Source organism: Macrotis lagotis, chromosome 2 (assembly GCF_037893015.1).
Source record: "Macrotis lagotis isolate mMagLag1 chromosome 2, bilby.v1.9.chrom.fasta, whole genome shotgun sequence".
NCBI lineage: Eukaryota > Metazoa > Chordata > Mammalia > Peramelemorphia > Peramelidae > Macrotis > Macrotis lagotis.
In genome coordinates, this window is record NC_133659.1 from 9,789,556 (window position 1) to 9,807,979 (window position 18,424).

The window sequence follows — 18,424 nt, forward strand, 5'->3', positions numbered from 1 at the left end:
ATGGTTTACAGAATACTTTACATATAAATGATCTCATTTGCTTCACAGCAACCCTATGAAACATAGAACTATCCCCGTTTCTAGATCTAGGATAACTAGGTAATTTGAGGAGGATCACATGACAAATAATGTCAAAAGCAGCATCCAAAATTCTGTGTCCATAAGTTTCACCCATCATTCCTGTCCAATGATTGTCTGTCTTTTCTTAAATTCATTATCTCCCATAATTTGTCTGTCAGTCAACAAACATTTATCATATATGTATACATACATGTATGATAAGCACTGACTGAACTAGATGGTAGTTGAGGATACAAAAGCTCTTGGGGTGGGGGGAATGCAGGAAGGTTCCTAACTTCACGGATCATCTTCTAATGGAGGAGACTACATGCAAACATTGAACATACAAAATATATAGTAAAAATGGAAATTAATCTAGCAGTGTGAGAAGTTAGGAAATACTTCCTACAGAAGGGGGTTTGAGCTCAGTGTTGAAAAGATACCAAAAAAACAGGAAGGGAGGGAGAAGGGAGGACCTATGAAGCTTTGAAACAGATAGGGAAAAGAATGATTCTAGGGATGGAGTGTCTAAGGTGAAGAAGAAAATTAGTAATGTTTAGTGTCAGAAAGTTTGGCTTAATATCTAAATGACACTGGCAATATGGTTCAAGGCTTTTGTGTTTCAATACTTTGCATGCAATTACCACATGATAGAAGAAAAGCGAGAAGTCATGTTCTCTAATATATATATATATATATATATATATACATATATATGTATATATATGCTAATTGTGGCAGATATTATATGTATATAAATACACACTGGATGACAACACCTACAGCTCTTTCCTTCATCTCACTGAGAACAAAGTGTATTGTGGCCTTGACAAAACCAAATGCTTCAAGAAGGCTGAATGGGATTTTCAGAGGCAAGCACACTTCATCAATGGAAATCAAAACAATTGTATGAACATAGCTCAGGAGAAGCAGGGGGTTTTCGAAGCAGTCACTGATCATGCCACTTAAATTAGTCAGTTTTCTAGTCCCCTGCTGCATTGATCAACTTGAAAATGAAAGGAAACACTGGCAACCACTAACTTAAGATTCCAATAAACTCAGGAATGAGCAATGAGAACCAGAGGCTCTTGCCACCCAGCCTGGATCAGGGCACTGTACAATGTAGTGTGCTTTCAGCTCTTGTCTGGGGAGGAAGGGAGATAAAGAAAGAAATAAAGAAAACTAAATATTGACAAATTTGCAGATGTGAAAAAAGTTGGAAGGAAGGAAGGAAGGAAGGAAGGAAGGAAGGAAGGAAGATCTAAAAAAGAATTCAAAAAAAAATCTCACTAGCCTAGAAGTTTGCAACACATTTAATAAGATGTATTTTGATAGGGATAATTGCAAAAAGTTTTATACTTAGGCCTAAAAAATCAATTTCACAAGTACAAAGTAGGAAATCATGGTTAGTTTGCCATTTTCTTAGAAAAGATTTAGAGATTTTAGTGGATTAAAAGTTCAATATTGGTCAGTGATATGATTTGGTAGACAAATAAGGCATTATGGTCTTAAGCTTCATTAAGAGACTCATTAAGAAAAGTATAACAGGGGAAGCTAAGTGGCTCAATAAAGCACTGGCCATGGAGTCAGGAGGACCTGAGTCCAAATCCAGCCTCAAACATTTGATAATTACCTAGCTGTGTGACCTTGGGCAAGTCACTTAACTCCATTTCCTTAGCCAAAAAAGAAGAAAAGTATAATATTAAGAGAAGAAAGGTGATCATGTTATTATTGCAACAGTCTGTCTTGGACAGATTGTCCATTTTGAGGAAACCAGAAATCTGTAGAGTATCCAAAGAAAGAGTCCAGCATGGAGCTCCTGAAATACTTGAGAAAGACTATCAAATCTCCTACTACTCACAAGTTCTCTTCTTCAGTCTAAGGGCCTTTTATTCCTTCAGAAATTTAAATTAGGTTTTATATCTATTCCTTCCTCCTCTTCTATTTAGGAGATACTGGTATGACCTCTTTGGACTGTGAACTTCCTGCTCATTATAGATCTAAGTTACCATACTCCTCTGGTCCTCCAGTCCTATAAAAGTCAAGAAGTGACTCATAATCACATCCTAACTTAGATCATTTCAAGTATCTTCAAATCCTCTGTTCCTTAGGCACAAGCTTTGTTAATTTTTCCTTAAGACATTTGTAACTGAGATGAGGAACATATATGGGGGAAATATTGGTTTTCATGGCAGAGTATCTCATTAAATTCTGTCTCTCACTTATTACCTGTGAATTTTGGGCAACTTTCTCATCATCTCTGGCCTTGATCTCTTTATATATAAAACATAAGAGATTAAACCAAATACCCTTTTAGATCTTCCCCTTTCTCAAATCTAGGATCCCATAAAAATCAAAGGTTTAGTTGTTTTGAGGACCAATACCAATTGTTCCATTAGAGTAGATTTCTCTTAATTAATGTTAACTTAATGGTTCCCATACTATTAAAAATATAATTTTTCAAATGAATTGTATGTATGTAGGAACTGATGAATCACTTTCTCAATTCAATTTGGTTTGGCAAACATTTCTTAAGGATTCACCAGATGCCAGGTGCTTTACTTGATGTGGGAGATATGAAAACAAAACTCAACTAAGCCATGCTTCCAAGGAGTTTAAATTCATATTATTTATTCCCTGCCAGTCCTGCAATTATCTGACCTCCTAATCACTAGATGCTAACTGAAGGAACTAACTCTTGATAGATGGTCAACATGACCATTGATGCCTAATATCAAACTGATCTCTAGATTTGAGGATTATTTGACTCAGAAAATTGTGGCGTTAAGTCATGACTTTCTTTAAATTTTATTAAAAAGGGGTCAGTTGTAGAACTGACCTTTCATGCTTTTTCCCCTTCTTACTTTTCATTCATGGGGGGGGGGGGAGCCTTTATCTTTTGAGGAAAATAAACCAAGAGGCAACAAAGTTAAGATTCATCAAATCTGAGAGTTGGAAGGGACCTCACTGAATATCTAGTCCAACCTCTGTCTACAGCCTTCTGGAGAACCAAGAGTAGCTGCCTTGGGCAATGGAACAGGGGAGTTACATCCCTAGAAAACAGAAATTCTTTTCACTTTCAAGGTCCAACCTGAAGGATGATGCTGTGAGTCTAAAAGATTATAGAAGGCTCACAGGGGTGAATTAGAGTTCACTGGAGAGGGGAGGGGAGATTATTAGAGGATTTCTATGAATCCTTTATGTTATATTTACATATATATAAATATATGCTTGATTATATATCAAGTCAATATGCTTGATTACTTTACTTTTAAGAGAATCAACTACCCTGTTATTCACACTTGTGGATACTGAGATATACATAGAATTTGAATTACATTAATAAAATTATTATTACTATTATTATTAATTATGTCAACATTTATGCCATTGCATTTAATTCTTATAATAAGCAATGATGTGAGGTAAGTGATATTATTATCCTTACCTTACAGATGAGGAAACCAGGGATGAAATGTAAGTGACTTGGCCAGGATCATATAACTAATAAGTATCTATAGTGAATTCAAACTTAGGGCTTCTTGACTCCATGTCCTATATTTTATCTACCACATCACCTGTCTTCCAAAGTCAACCTAATGGAGTCAATATAAACCAAAGAGAGAGTTAATCCTGGAGCTAGATTTGACCTAATCTAAAGAAATCCAGATCCCAATGTACTGAGCAATAGGTTACATAAGATTTTCACTGATGAAGACAAAGTTTTTGCTGTGATGCCTCTTCTAAAACAAGAAGTGGAATTCATCAAGTCATTTTCCAACAGACTAATAGACTATTTTAAACTAATTTATCATTTTACTTCTCTGAATAATGCACTCAAATGTTGTGCAACTCCCAGTGAAAGCCCTAGGCAAAAGTGTGAAGTCAATGAAATCTAGGATTGTGGAGGTTTGCAGTCCTTTATCTCCTGAACTCTCTTTTCTTCTCCTCTACTTCCTCATCTGCCTGTGTCTTTCTAATTTGCCATTAGGAAAATCAATCATATTAAAATATAAATGATTGATGGTCATTTCTTTGATTACATCTGTCAAAGGAATTTTCATTGAGAAAGGGGTTAATATTAAAATCAAAGTAGTGGTAAATTACTCAAACTTGGGTGAACTCAAAGGTAAAAGTGTCTATGACTTCATGGCATCTATGAGCGAATAGTGAGTGTAGAGGAGGGTAGGTATGTTGGGGGGGTCGGGGGGGCTTCAGAGCAGCAGAACTGAAAAACTGGTTGAGTTCAGCTACACAAATTCAGGGAAATCACAGTAAAGTATTTAAGGCAGGGCCAGGCTTTCATTGCCGATCCAGATCTTCCACAAATTGGAACAAGCCCATGATGAAGTCCCCTGAGCCGATGCAACAGTGATCCTTTGCAACTGAACCCTAATTGAACTCTCTGTGCCCTCAAGTTGGGTCTGCTGCAAGACAGGCTCCAGTTAGTCTACACCAGCCTGATAAACTGTTCCTGCAGCTGGAGCTTTTCAGATAAGGAAGAACATCGAGCCTCCATGGTCTAGCAGTTCCAGGAAGGGACCGCCCCAGCTCCTCCTGCTCATTCTTCTCCCCTTTGGCCTCCCATTTTTACTGTAACCCAAAGCACTACTGGATGTCTTTGCATAGAGTTGATTCAACATGAATGTCTCTCTGCTTTCTCTTATAATAACACAGATTGCTACTCAAATTTTTGGAGTCATGACTACAGATTTTATGGAAGGGAGCACTTGAGTTAATCCTGAAGGAGAGCAAGGAATTCTAAGAGATAGAGGGATGAAGAAGGGTGATCCAAGAATAAAGAAAAACCCATGAAAAGGGGGTTTCATCTATGCAAAACAGAAAATATTCAAGTTAGGCTGTAATGTCAAGTATGTGATTACAGGGAGTAATGCACAGTGAGCCTGGAAAGATAGACAGGATCCACAATGGGGAAAGGATTAAATGCCAAACAAGAGAGAATACATCTTATTCTAGAGGCAACAAAGAGCTATTGAGGGGTTAAGTGGGAGGGATGACTTTATTTGTACTTTAGTAATATTAATTGGTCAAGTATGTAAAATATTGATGGGAGAGGAGAGCCTGGAAAGATAGACAAAATCCCCATTGGGGAAGGGATTAAATGTCATACAGGAGAGACTACATCTTATTCTAGAGGAAATAAAGAGCTTTTAAAGTGAGAGGCATGATTATATTTTTTGATTTAGTAATATTAATTGGGCAACTATGTAAAAGACTGATTGAAGAGGAGAGAAACTGGTATCAAAGATCCCAGTAAGGAGGCTCCTGCAATAGTATAGAGGAAAAGTAATGAAAGCCTGAACTAGAACATTGTCCACATTGGTGGGAAAAAGGAGGGAGAAACACAATAGATGCCATGGACCCAGCCTCAACAAGTCTTAGTCAGGCATGGAAGCTGGTATGCTCTGTTGGGGAATGAGAGAAAAAGTAAAATTCCAGGAGGATTCTGAAGATTCTGTAGAATTGGCAGGATGGGGACATCTTCAATAGAAACTGTGAAACTTGCATAAGAAGTGGGTTTAAGGAGGTAGGTAATTAGTTCCATTTTGGACATATTTACTGTCAAATGTAGGCAGCAACACCCAGATGGAAATCTTAAGGAAACTTGTGATGTCAGTCAAAATTTCAGGAGATGAGGGTTGGATATTCAGACTTGGGGGGGGGGGATTTCCAAAGGAGATGGACAAGAATGGAATTAAAGGCATAAAAAGGAAGAGTTGGACATGACCAGGAGAAAGGTTTTCTCTTATTCAGGTACTAAAAAGGGAGGGAAATAGAGTATAATTTTGAAATGAGAGGATTTGAACCATAAAATTATGGAAAAGAGGTAGCTCATAATGCATGGTCTCCACTTGGTTAAGTTTAAGGTGAGATCGTCTCTTGAAGGAAAAAAGAAGGGGGAAAAAATGTTACCACATCTCTGGAGTCCTTTCCAGTGACATGAGATTAAGATAAACATACAGTTAAGCCATTTCATAGACACAGATGCTGGGACATTCCTTTCCTTCTTGTATGAGATTATGAAATTCCCTAATTACCTTCCAAAATAACTGAACCTCAGAAAGCTATTCTTAATTCCACACCTATGCAAAAGTGAAGATTTCTGAGGGAAAATGTCGATTATCTTTGATTGTATAACTACTGAATGGGGAAAAAGATCTAAGTGGATCAGATGAGGGAATATTGGTTTTAATTATGCTTGGTTCCAGGATTACTGGTTAAGTATTCACTAATTATTTCTTTCTGAAACATGATTCATCTTACAACTTATAATCATGGAAAGAACTTGGTGAGACCCTAGAGGTCATCAAACCCCAAATCCTCATTTTCCCAATAAGAATCTGAAGCCCAGACTTGCCAAAATTCATGAAGAAAAATGGCCAAGTCGGGATTTTAACTTCCTTAAGTATCTAGAGCATTCTTGAGTTGCCCCCCCTCCCCCCTCATCTTCCACTGGTGAGTAGACAAGCTTTGTTGCCTTTGGATCTCCAGAATTTATCATATTGTAACTGCTTAATAATTTCTTTGCCTATTCAACCATATACCTATTGTCTTGTTAATCTAGCAGCTACCTATCATCTATCTTTCTCTCTACCTACCTATTTATATTTCTGCCTACCCTATCCATATAAATACATCAAAGTCTTCATTTTGAGTACACCCCAGTCAATATTTGTTCCCCTCCCATCTTTTTCTGACTCTAAACGTCACTACTTTGCTTTTAATATGAGTATTCATATTTTCATTTCCCTTCTTTATATTATCTTTCTTCCTTGAACCATAAACTCCATGAGGCCAGGAATTGCCTTTCTCTCTTTCTATTCTTATTTGTTTCTCTGTCAATTAGTAATGACACATAGTACAAATAAGTCCTGATCAGGACAGTTCATGAAACCCCTGAAGTAATCAATCACATTATTGAAATCTGCATTATATATTCCCATTGGAATAGAATGGGTGACCACATTTGACATGCTTATAACTTCAGTCATCCCAAACTCAAATTCCTGGTACTAACCCCATATGTACTTAATCCATATTTGCTGACTGAACACATCTTCTCTCTCTTAAACCAGCATCCTTTGAATTATCCTTCACTACCTCCTCTACCCTAGTAAATGCTATCTAGGGAGTCAGATTCCACTTAAGGTGCCATATTTTAAGAAAGACTTTGCTATGCCAAAGAATAGTAACCAGAATTTTAAAGACCTTGAGATCATAGGTACAAGAAATCTAGAGAAGAGAAAATGGAGGAAAGGAGAATGAAAATTATCTTCAGGTATTTAAGAAACTGACACTTGAAAGAAAGAATTGTTTTTTGTTCTCTTAGGTACCAGAGAACATAAGATCAAAGGCTAGAGATTGAAGGTAGCAAATTCAGGCTTTCTGAAAAGGGAGTACTTCTATGAGTGAGAGGTGTCCTAAATGCTGAATAGGCTCCTCAGAAATTAGACAGGTGTTTGTCATAGATGTTATGGATTAGAATATTTTTCAGGTATGAAAACAGTTAGATCATAGGGTCATAGCTATAGAGCCAGAAGGGACCTTAGAAATCATTAAGTTCAATGTCCTTATTTTACAGATAAGGAAACTGAGAGTCATCATGGTAGGTAATGTAATTCAACATGATTCAGTGTCTGAGACAGGATTCAAACCCAGATCTTTCTGATCTCACTTCCATTTCTCTATCCACTTTATCCTTCTAGTCTTAAAATATTACGGTACAGACATTTCTAATGTCTCTAATTTTTAAATCTTATTTCTGCCCAGTATTGTCATCTTTAGTCTCATATTCTTTTAGAAAACATTTCCCTTCCCCTCAAATGATTTTCTTTTGACCCCAAGTTGAATGGCATCTCCAAAATCATTGCTGCCTTTTGATAGATATGTAAGTTTTCGATGTCACCCTTCAACTATGGATTATACCTTAATACTCAGAAGTTGGCCCGGACAACACGTTCCTAACCCTTAAGTCTAGTATCCACAGGCCCTTTCAGGAGTTAAATAATATTACTGGCTTACAGTGAGGCGACGAGAGAGTTTAGGTCATTTTATATGAATATGTGTTATGTCACTTCTTCTATATCCTGCATTTATGTCATTGATGTCTCTAACCTAAAGGCAGGATTTCCACTGGTGACAGTTAAATTGCATCTTGTTGGGTTTATCCTTTCAATTTCACTTATCAAGATCTTTTTTATCCTGATTCTGTCACTCAGCATATTAGTTAGTCACCCTAGCTTTGTGTCAACAATTTGATTACTAGGCCTCCCGTGTCCTCATCCGTCATTGATGAAGATGTTGAAAAGAACAGGTCTCCTGTGGCACACTGTCACATGCTTCCTGCAAGCTACATCATTAATCGGGATTCTTGAGGTATCCTCATCTATCCAACTTGGAGATAACTCTACCATCAGTGAGTTAATATTTCTCCATCACATGAGTAAAAGGTATGTGGAGACATTTTATCAAAGGTCTTGGTGGAAGGGGACTACTCCCTCCTCAGATTTCCTGAGTATTTTGCTTAATGAGACCTTCTGCTTTCTTTCCTTCTTCCCATTCTACCAGTCAGTCCCAATGGCCTAGTCAATGTATCCTCCCCATACATTCCTATTTTGCAGTTGTGCCTATCCCTGGTTGTCTCCAATGCCTGGTTGACTATTCACACTTTACATCTACCTTTTAATTTTCTTTGCTTCTTTCCAGACTTAGCTCAAATCCAACCCTTTAAAGATTGTCCTTATCCATCCTTCTCCACCATTGTCCCTGTCTAATAGTGCTTTCCCCTTGGATATTAGTTCCAATCTGTTCCATGTCACCTGAGAGAATGAGCTCACTGAGGACAGGGAAAGAGGTTTTTCACCCTTTTATTTATATTCCCATAGCTTGGTACAATCACTGATAATGTCCAAATCCAGGAGATGGAGGGTCCCATATCATGAGAAAATCTTCCTTTTATTCTGCCCTTTGGAGCTACAAAGAACAAATTTTTTAATACTTCATCTACATGGGAGAACTTCAGACATATGAAAAAAGAAATTGAACTTCTCTAGAGGGAAGGGGAGAAGAGGGTTTGGCAAATACTTACTTGAGTATCTAGAGGGATGAAACAATGCAGAGCAGAAAGTCATCCTTAAAAGACTCTTTCTGACCTTAGTTGTCCCCCACTTTGTTGCTGTAGTTGAGTCATTTCAGTTGTGTCCAACTCTTAGTGACCCCATATGGGCTTTTCTTGGAAGAGATACTGGAGTAATTTGCCATTTCCTTCTCCAGTCCATTTTACAGATGAGAAAACTGAGACAAAAAGAGTAAAATTACTTGCTCAAGGTCACACATCTGGTAAGTGTCTGAGGCCATATTTGAACCTGGTCTTTCTGACTCCAAGCTCAGTGTTATATCCTCTCCAAAACTTAGCTGCCCCCTACTTTAAATGAGTGTAAAAAGTACCTATTCATAATATGTCCTTTTGTTTTAAGACCACATTTGATTGAATGTTATTTCTTATAACAATAACCCTGACCTTGTATTTCCTTATGTCCCATTGTTCCTGGGTGCAGCACATGCAGTAGATGGTAACAAGTATAGAGGGGAAGACACTCAGAGCTTGGAGGACTAGGCAAGACCTCCAGAACAAGGTGGGATGTGAACTGAATCTTTAAGGAAGTGAGGGAGTGAGACATGTGTGCTGGCAGATGTGTCAGTGTTTGTGGGGGCAGGGGAGATCAAATAAAGAGAATGAGTCAAAGAAAACATGTTGAACACTAGTGGGAGATAATCTTGGTGGATGGAGGCTTATAAAGGGTCCTCAATGCCATGGCCAAGAGAGTAAAATTGATTGGATAGGAAATAAAATTGCATTCTGCAGACTCTTTAGATTACTGAACATGGGAATGACATGATGAAAGCAGCTTTTAAAAAGATTAGTCTGGCAGTGGTACACAGGATTGATTAGATTTGGGAAAATACTGGAAGCAGAGTAATCATCTAAGAAGAAATATCAATAAGCAATGCATGAAGATATGATGGCCATGGGCATGAGGGACTGTCATGAAGGTGGGAGTTGGGGAGATGAGAAGTGATGCTGGGGTTCTGGGTAATCACCATCCAGGAGAGTTAAGAGGATGGAAGAGAGCTCCTGGCTGCCCTTCATAAAGTCAAAGTGAAGGTGCTCAAATCACCCACATCCTAAGGCACTCTAAAGAATGGACAGTTATAATCGTTGGCCATCTGGCTGGGATCTCGGATGAGTATGGTCAATAAAGCTCTACCCAGAGGAGAGATAAGCAACTGTTGCCCCAATAGTTCCTATATGATGGTGGGTACAGCAAAGACAAAAAGGTCTTCAAACTGATTCTGAGAAACAGGAGGAAAAAGGTCAAGGGAAGAAAAGGGAGGGCTTGGTGAAAAGTTAGATGTCAGTAGCAAAGGAAGGGGAAAAGCAAAAGTGAGTAAAAAGTTCTCAACCCGGGGAAATGATGATGCCATTCAAAGCTCTGGGATGAAAGTATAACTTATGCACCCAGAGGTTTTAAGAATAAGAAAAGGAAAAAACAAACTTTTATTAAGCACTTACTAAGTATTAGCAGCTGAGCAAATATTAAGTCATCTGACCTTTACTACAGCCCCAAGGGGTAGTACTATTAGTATCAGTTTATCATTTATTCTCAAGACTAATTGAAATCAATTAACATCAATGCACAATTGAGGAAACTGAGGCAGAATGTGGTAGGATGACTAAGGCTACATGGCTGGTAAAGATTTGAGCTGGTTTTGAACTCAGGTTTTCCTAAATCCAGGCCAAATGTGAATATGCAGCACCTAGCTCTCCTTATAAATAGAGTGAACAGAGAAGCAATATATCCTAATTGAATATGAATTACATGTTTTCAGGGAAGAAAGAACATTTTAGGAACACTCAAAGGAAATTTAGAAATATGTTATATATTTAGTTAGTGATTAGGAATAGGGGTTAGAACTGTGATTTTACTAGAATAAAATACTCCTGGGTAGGGCAACTCCCTTTGCAATCAATACAGTCTCTGCAACAAAGCATATAAATGAGGTTTAAATATAGTAGTTGCCTAAAACCAGTGCCTTTGTGAAGGAATTCAACCCTACAATTTCTTTATGAAGAACTAGATAAGACAGAAGGTTAACTAAGGGAAGGATGATAAGGGCAGAGGATAGGATGGGAGAGGTCATTGTGAATGTTTTTAGTGGTTCCTACAATGGTAAACACAACTGTACTACTGTCTGATAAACCCAAAGACTCCAGCTTCTGGGATAAGAACTCAATATTTGACAAAAACTGTTGGGAAAATTAAAAAATAGTATGGCAGAAACTAGGGTAGAACAACATTTCACAAGCCTATCACAAAATAATATCAAAATGGGTGCATGATTTAGAAATCAACGATGCTACCATAAACCAATTAGGAGAACAAGGAATAGTTTATGTCTGATCTACAGAAAGGAGAGGAATTTGTAACCAAACAAGAGATAAGGAATATTATAAGAGACAAAATGGCTAATTTTGATTACATTAAATTAAAAAGGGTTTGCACAAATAAAATTGATGCAATCAAGATTAGAAGAAAAGAAGAACACTAGGGAAAATTTTCACAACTAGTATTTCTGATAAAGGACTCCTATCAAAAATAAATCGAATTGGGGTGGCTAGGCGGTGCAGTGGATAGAGCACTGGCCCTGGAGTCAGGAGTACCTGGGTTCAAATCAGGTCTCAGACACTTAATAATTACCTAGCTGTTTGGCCTTGGGCAAGCCACTTAACTCCTTTGCCTTGCCAAGAAAACCTAAAAAAATGAATCAAATTTATAAGAATACAAGTCATTTCTCATTTGATAAATGGCCAAAAGATATGAAAAGGCAGTTTTCAGATGAAGGAATTAAAGCTATCTATCGTAATGGGGAAAATATTCTACATCATTATTAATTAGAGAAATGCAAATTAAAACAACTCTGAAGCATTATCTCATACCTATCAGGATGACTAAAATGATAAAAGTGGAATATGATCAATGTTATAGAGGATGTGAGAAAACTGGAACAGTAATGCACTGTTAGTGGAGTTGTGATCTGAATCAAGAATTCTAGAAAGCAATTTGGAAATATGCACAAAGGGCAACAAAATTGAATATTCTTTGATCCAGCAATACTATGACTATTTCTACATCCCAAAGAAAGCATAAAAAGGGGGAAAGACCCATGTGCATAAAAAATATTAGTAGCAGCTCTTTTTTATAGTATCAAAATACAGGAAATTGAGGGAATGTCCATCAGTTGGGAATAGCTGAAAAAATTATGGTATAGGAATATAATGGAGTATTATTGTTCTGTAAGAAAACATGAGCAGTCAGACTTTAGAAAAACCTGGAAAGACTTGTTTGAACTGAGGCTGAGTGAAGTGAGCAGGACCAGAAAATTATACAACATAGCAGCAACATGGGGAGACGGTCATCTATGATGAATACAGCTCCTCTCAGCAATTCAATGATCAAGGAGTTCCTAAGAGAATTATTATAGAAAATGCCATCCATATCCAGAGGAAAAGCTATGGATTCTGAATGCAGAGTAAAGCATACTTTGCTAACTTTTAAAAATTTCTTTTATTTTTTCTTTTCTCATGATTTCCCCCCTTAATTCTAATTCTTTTAAATATGACTAATATGTTAAACATGCTTGTATGTGTACAACCTATATCATATTTCTTTCTTCCTTGAGGAGGAGAAAGGGAATGGGGAGATGGTAGAAAAATCTGGAACTTGGGAGCAGCCAGGTGGCACAGTGAATAGAGCTCCAGTCCTGGAATCAGGATGACCTAAGCTCAATTCCAGCCTCAGCCACTTAATAATTATCTAGCTGTGTGACCTTGGACAAATCACTTAACCCCATTGTCTTACAAAAAAGAAAAATATGGAACTCAAAAGTTTGTAAAAGGATGAATGCTGAAAAATTATCTTGCATATAATCAGAAAAAATTAAATTTTTAAAAATTCTGCTTTCTAACCCAGCTAAAAAGACAAAAGGAAGAGGACTTGATAAGGAGTCAAAGGACCAAAGAATTCCAGTTCTGCCCATTAACAATCTTGGAAAAACCATCTATTTTCTCTGGGTAGCAGTGTCTCATCTAAAATGAGCTTGGGTTAGATGAATGTTCTGGTATCTCAAATATTTCTAAATAGTTGAACTATGATCTTTGTAGACTGCAAAACAAGGGGACAAATGAAATGATATCAAATGTTTACATCCCAAAACATGAGTATTTTGTTTCTCTGTTTCTGTACCCATGGCTAAAAAACTTAAAGGGAGCAGTTAGAAATGGGAAGTTTGGGGTGAATGAAAGTCAGTTTATGTGGAGAGACAATGAAGCATAAAATATCAAAAGCAAGAGTTAAAAGGTACCCCATGGCAAGCTAACACAACTCCAACCAAAGGGAATCTGCATTTATACCATGCCTAACCATTGTGTGGAGATTCACAATGCTCCACTTCTCAAAGAAGGGGTGCTCATTTATGTATTTGGAAGTGTTTTCTTTGCATAACACTGAAAATTGCCTCAGTATCTTTCAACTATTTCTCCTGTTTCTGTCCTCTGGGGCCAAAGAAAACATGTTAAATCCCTTTTCCGCATGAGAGCATTTCAGATACACAAAGGCAACAATCATTCCTCCCTTGAGTCTTCCATTCTCACAGTCAATGTTTCCATTTCCTTCATCTAATGGTCATACATGCTGGGCTCAAGACCTTTAACTCTCTTGGTTGACTTCAATTTTTAACATGGTGAATTTGTAATCACATTCACGACTGTTTCAGATTCCTGCCAAATCTGGAACCCTTTACTTATTTTTTTTAAAAAAAATGCATGAAATTTGAGCGTTGGAAGGGAGATCAGTGGCCAGATCATATAGGCTGTTCCTAATATTAATTTACCTATAGTACTTCTGGCAAGTGTTCATTCTAACCTCTATATGCCACCAAATCCATATAGTAATCTGTAATGGCCAACTGACCATCCTTAGCGTATCAAACTCAGGATGTCTCCATAGCTTGGGTTGGCAAGAGGCCATGAAATCCTGGGAGAGTAATAATACTACTGCACTCATGGGAATGAGCAGAACAAGGCTGGGTTTTTGCCAAAGTAGTAGGATGCTTCTTTCTCTCAATTGCACAATGAAACATATGGTGTTCCTTTAACATGATACTAAAGCAACACACACACACACACACACGCACATACACATACATAGACACACACACACACACACACACAAAATACATACCCTTTTTTTGTTTCATTCAGTAACAAATCAAGGTTTTATTTTCCACAATCTGTCATTCTTCATCCACATACTATTCCAGATCTCATAAGTAGGCATGTCATTTCCAAAGTTGGGTAGTCATATGGTACAGGAGCTATCCTCAATCTTTCTAGATATATACTTTGGAAAGCTAACTCAAGTGATGTCCATGGTTCCCTGCTTCTCAGTGTTCACTTGGGATTTCCCAGCATTCGAAATTGCTGAGGAAATAGGTGCCACTCTTGTCTCCACTTCTAGTTATTCAGGTTGGAGTTTCAAACAATAAAGACAGTTAAATGATAGGGAGGTAACTAAAGAATTTATTACTATTTTGCAGGCACAGTGCTATTTAAGGAGTTATTCAAAGATTTTTATCCTAGAAAACTCAAAGGCAGCATAAAAGCAAGGGGATTAATCACTTACATGTCTTGGAACATGGTATCTCATACAAAGATACCACCTTGAAAATTCAGGCTGGCCTTGTGGTGAGAGGAGGTCTGGTCTAGATGCTAGAGAGTTAACCTCAGAGGCAGGAGGTATCACCACTGAGGACTGACTAATGCTCATCTTGGGGAAGTACCTTCTTTTCAGTGCCTAGAAATTCTTCTAATTTGAAAAGTAGTTGCTTTAAAAGAGGGAATCTGTTCATCCCAAGATTCCTATACAAATGAAAGATTCAGTCCACAGTCCAAAAATAAAACAAATAGACAAACTAAGGTTATTATGATATGTGTTCTATTTATGAGAAACAGTTAAAATTACCTATACAAATGATTACAGCATATACTTATGTTCAGAACTCACAGCTGACTTCTCATTCATTTTGAACTGATTTTCCCCCAAATGACTATACATCAAAATAAAAGAATTTTTTTCACACACATAGCAACTTCTTTATTTTTTTACAACTTCTTTGTTGTTTTTTCCCCATGACACTATCATCCATTGGGAAAGATGTGCTTGCCAATCCATTTCTAGAAACATCAAGTACCAATGATGCCTGGTATCTTCCAGATGTTTCTAATTGGGACACAATGTTCTTAACCCATTCGAATTTGGGCCTAACCAGGACAAGAGATTTTGGGGAAACTGGATTCCAGTAAGTCATATGACAAACCTGAGGAAGTGGATTTAGAAAGGGGGCAAGGCCTCTTTCATACAAAGATGACTTGGACTCTAAAAAGAATAGTACTAACCTTCAATTATGGTATAGAACTGAAAATACATAAGGTAAAATGAATAGAATGTTCAACAACAAGAGTAAACTGGTTACTAGAGTCTGGAAAGTGTTTATCGCTTAAGATACTAAGAATGAAAGTTCGACAAAAGAAGAAAATGCAGTGAGATTGGAAGCTCTAAAAAATTAAATTCTGCTTAGGAGACAGTCAGTTGCCATTGAGATATCTTGGGTTTAATATGACTCAAGGAGGTTCTGGAAAAGACATCCAATTGGGCATGACAGCTTCCTATCTGGAAAGTGGTGGAGCATATGGAGTGGATGAACACCTGTCAGAAATGCTTTAGTTGGAAATAGATTCAGGAATAGGCTATACTAGCTGACCACTGAGTCACCTGTCAACTCTCAGATAACAAATGCATACATAGGAAATGTTATTTCTACAAACACACATCTGTATGTGTGTTGTTGCCACTCAATCTTTCAGTTGTGTTCAACTCTTCATGATCTTGTGGATCATAGTCCTCTAGGTCCTCCACTTTCTCCTGAATTTGTCCAACCTTACTGTCCATGGAATTTTCTTGGTAAAGATACTGCAGTACTTCTCTATTTCCTTCTCAGAGGATCAGTTTGTCAGAACTCTCCAATATAGCCTCTCCATTTTGGTTGACCTGGCACTGCCAAATTCCCCTACCATAATGAAGCAATGATTTCAGAAGGATAACAAATCCACATAAATACATCCACAAATTACATACATGCTTACACATACATACATATATACATGTACATACACATCTGAGGGTGGGGGATGCAATTCATTCTCACAACAACCCTATTTTTAATCTCTGTTTTTACTGTTGAAGAAACTGAGGCAATAGAGATTAAGTTATGCTTCTAGAGGGAAATGGGACAGAAAAGAGGGAGAGAGAGAGAGAGAGAGAGAGAGAGAGAGAGAGAGAGAGAGAGAGAAGAGAAGGAGGAGGAGGAGGAGGAGGAGGAGGAGGAAGGGAAGAAGAAAGAAGAGGAAGAAGAAGAAAGAAGGAGGAGGAGGAGAAGAAGAAGAAAGAAGGAGGAGGAGAAGAAAAGAGAGTGGAGTAGGGGTAAGGGAGGAGTAAGAGAAGGAAAGAAGGAAGGAAGGAAGGAAGGAAGGAAGGAAGGAAGGAAGGAAGGAAGGAAGGAAGGAAGGAAGGAAGGAAGGAAGGAAGGAAGGATGTATATGGATTATCTAGGGACTCATGAACCTTACTATTTTAAGATAATTTGTAGGAAATTGAAACAAAGTCAAGTAACAAAATATGATTTTTTAAAAGGCAAGCATGCCTCCATACTGCAAATATCTTGTGAGACAAGTCAAAGCTTAGGAAGAGTTGAAGTCTTTGAGGAGAATTAGGGACAGCAACAAACATATGGCATTTTCAGGAAGGATATGAATAAGTTGAAGCCAGAACAGGACAACCTGGGTGATTATAGTTCTTGAGAACCTGCCTAGTACGGCTAAACTGAAACCAGGAGAAGAGAATGGTGAGTAGGGACATAAGAACCATCTCCACATAGTTGGAAAGCTGGGAAGGGAGTCAGTTGGAAGTAGGAGGAAGAAGCTGCAAAGATAAAGAATTAAGCCATTCTGAGAAAGCAAATCTGAGAAAGTGGAATTTCAGAAGGTAGTGGAACAACTCTTGCTAGAAGTCTCATAGTGGAGCCTGAAGAACTACTGGTTAGGGATGCTCTAAGGGAAATCTTGTTCAGGGTTGTGTTGAATAAGATGGCAGCCACTAAGGATCCTTATAAGTCTGATTCCTCAACAGTCTTCCTCTATAGAGTACAGGTTCAGAAATGTAATTAGTTAAGCAACGAGTTCTAACATCTATTACTAAATGTTTTACATTTTTAAAAAAATTTTATCCTTTTTAAAAGTCTAGATATTCAAGAAAGTATGTGTTAGTGCCACAAGAAAGTCCTGGAAAGTATACAACCGTTAGCCTGCTAGCAAAACTTCAGATCAAAGCAAAAATTGAAAAAAGACAAAGAATTGGGATTTACTTTTTAAATTTTCTTTCTTTTATTATGAACATGAGAAATAAAACAAGCATATCCATAACATAGTAAAATAGAAAAAAACTGATCCTATAGGCAACATCTATTATGTACAATTTATTTTTTTCTTTGAAATATATAATATTTATGCTTATGTTTAATGAATGAATGTTTCAAAAGGAGCACTTATACCAAAAAGAGGGGGAGAAATCAGGGAAATATAAATCGGCTGAAGGTGCCTTTTGTTCTTCTCTGGGTTTCTTGAAGACTGAGAAATTAAAGCCTTTTTTGGTGTGTAGGTCCTCTCATTTCATCCCAAGTGGCCTTCTCCCACTGCAAGATACCTTCACCTCTTTGGATCCCTTCTCTTGCTGCGCTATCCTTCCTGTTTGACAAAGGTCAAAGAGGAAGCCTCCTTCCTTATCCTCCTAGATCTACTCTGGTTCTCTGAGTTGGAAACTCATAAATGAAAGTTTACATAGAGCTGGTAAAGTAGAGCAGGGATGAAGATGGAACATCTCACTTGTCTTATCATTCCTACTCAAGGACATATTGCACTTAAAGAGAGTAGTTAGGATATCTGAAACTCTGATGTGTCTTTCTCTTGTTTTTAGTGATTTTAAGAATTTTTATATAATTGCTAATAGTTTATAATTCTTCTGAAGATTTTCTTTCCCTTTGGCCTCTTATTCATTGGAGAATGGCTTTTGGTCCAAATTCAAGATATTTTCACTGACTATCCACCACAACTGAAATGTTCTCCCTCTTCATTCCTTCCTCCTGGCTTCTTGGCTTCTTTAAGTCTCAGTTA